Source organism: Talpa occidentalis, unplaced genomic scaffold (assembly GCF_014898055.3).
Source record: "Talpa occidentalis isolate TD23 unplaced genomic scaffold, MPIMG_talOcc4v2.1 talOcc4.4, whole genome shotgun sequence".
In the NCBI taxonomy this organism is placed as follows: Eukaryota; Metazoa; Chordata; class Mammalia; order Eulipotyphla; family Talpidae; genus Talpa; species Talpa occidentalis.
The window spans coordinates 25,821,752-25,824,064 of record NW_023604295.1 but is presented as its reverse complement, the minus strand read 5'-3'; the positions used below and the strand labels follow the sequence as shown (position 1 = coordinate 25,824,064).

General features: G+C 34.1%; 1 non-coding gene across 1 annotated transcript; it reads left to right on the top strand.

Annotated features, from left to right (window-relative positions):
* The first annotated feature begins 466 nt into the window (after positions 1-466).
* LOC119258333 (U6 spliceosomal RNA) lies at positions 467-570 on the top strand. Its single transcript, XR_005128201.1, has one exon. It is a non-coding gene; the product is annotated as a U6 spliceosomal RNA (small nuclear RNA).
* Positions 571-2,313: the final 1,743 nt, after the last annotated feature.

Below are 2,313 nucleotides of genomic sequence, written 5' to 3'. Positions count from 1 at the left end.
CAAACCCCTGTGTGAAGTCTGGAGTCCCCATCAGTTCACAAAAGGCAGTTCTCAATTCCTTACTTTTCTTGTACACTCTCTTGTTAAATATATTCAAAATAAAGTCAAGATGACCGGAATTCTACAGCATAGTTCAATGTGGGAACATGAGGTAAATTTACTTATTGTCATAGTCATTATTTTGGTTTTGCTGAATAGTGATCTTCTGCATTTGTAGACTGAGAACAACCATAATAAAAGCTTTATATCTGGAAACAGCACACATACCACCTTCTGCAACAAATACACATATACACAGAAACAAAATTTTGGAAATAATACTTCCCATTTTTGTCATTTTTCTTACTCTATTTTCTCTATTTTATGTCTTTTATAAAATACTGGTCACTTAATTATATTGATTTAATATCCCACTAATGTGTGGCTGGAAAGCTGTTGTATCACTGGTTTCCAAAATCATTTGGTATGCTCAGTTTTGCAGCAACATACAAAAATTGGAAAAATCAGAGAGAATTAACATGGCACTTATACATGGATGACACACATACTTATGAAGTCTTCCATATTTAATAAAAGCCCTTGAGGCAGTGTCCATTGATGGATGAACAAAGAAAACTTGGTATATACAAATAATAAAATATTATTCAGCCCTTAATAAATAGGAATTTCTGAACACGCTACAACTTGAATGGATCTTGAAAACATTACGTTAAGTGAGACACAAATGGAAAAATACCGCACAAGTCCGTTTGTATAAAATAGCTAGAGTCACCAAATTCATAGAGACAGAAAATAAAATGATGATTATCAGGGGATTGGGAAAAAATGGAGTTATTTTTAAATGCACAGAGTTGCAGTACTTCCAGGTGAAAAGCTCTGCAAATGATTGGTAACAGTTGTGCAAAAACATGAATCTACTTAATGACACTGAACTTTACACTTAATAATCATGAAGATGGTAGATATGTGTATTTTACCACAACTATGAGAAATTATAAAAAATCACTTGAGAACACAAATTCCATCAATATACTGCAGATTTCCTGAATCAGAGGTGAGACTCTGCATCTGGGAATATGTAAGAGCTACTCAGTGAATTTGATGCAAGTGGTTTGGAATTACTGCTTCAGAATATAACTGAATTTATCTCCCAACACCCAAATTCATGGGTGTTATGTATGGAGATCTCACAGAAATCTAACTTTACTGTTTGAGCAGGATTTTTTTAAAAAATTAAGGATTTGTAATTTTAGAGTTTTGTAGAATTCATCTACTCTAAAACTAGTAGGAACCTAGATGAGAATTTATGAGTATGGACATGAATATTAAGTACAGAGAAGAGACAAAAAACACTATTAAAACAGAGAGCATAATACTGGTTCTCTTCCTACTTTGCAGTCATTTTTAGTATCTTTTCCTAACGGAACAAAAAAAAGCTTATGTTAGTTTGGATGGCTGCTACTATAATATAACAGTGGCTGGGTGATTTATAAACAACACACATTCGTTGCTCACCATTCTGGAGATTGGGAAGTCCAAAATCACAAGCAAATTCAGTCTCATGAGAGTTCCCATTCTAGATGAATTCTTTTTCCAGAGTCTCACATGGTGGAAGGGACAAGGATTGCTCTAGAGTCTTTTATTAAGGGCACTAATCCCAGTCATGAGGACTCAGCCTTCATGACCTCATTTACAAAGGCCCCACCTTTAGATACTATAACCTTGGGCTTTAGGATTTAGCATATGAATTTTTGCAGGACACAACATTCACACCATAGCAGTATTTTTTTTTTGTTTTACCTACTATAAATCAAGTTCTTTATATACATTCATTCACCTAGCATTGCAAAGCACTGATGAGGATTCACATTTTTACTGTATTGATGAGGAAATGGAAGTTCAGGAATGTTAATACCTTTCCCAAAGTCACAGAACTCATACTCAGTGCCAAAACCTTTAGTCTTTTCATCACTGCCCTGCTTCTCTGCATAGATTTACTCTGTTTTGCACAGCACAGTGGAATTGACCTCATTATTGTCATTTTAAAAAATAAGAAAAGAACCTCAGGAGACAACTTTATGAAAGTCACACGGCAGTGTTCCACGTTCTGATTTGATTTTCATCCATAAAATAGAGCTATTTCACCTCTGAGAAATACGTTGAAGAAACTAAATAAAACGAACGTCATAAAAATAATGCAAAGAGTAAAATCTTGATTAATACGAAAGTGCCAGGCAGCTTTGGTTAATTGAAGGTTAACTAGAGGCTTCTTTTTGTTTTAACTTTTAAGGCTGTAAATCCTTTCAAAATAGA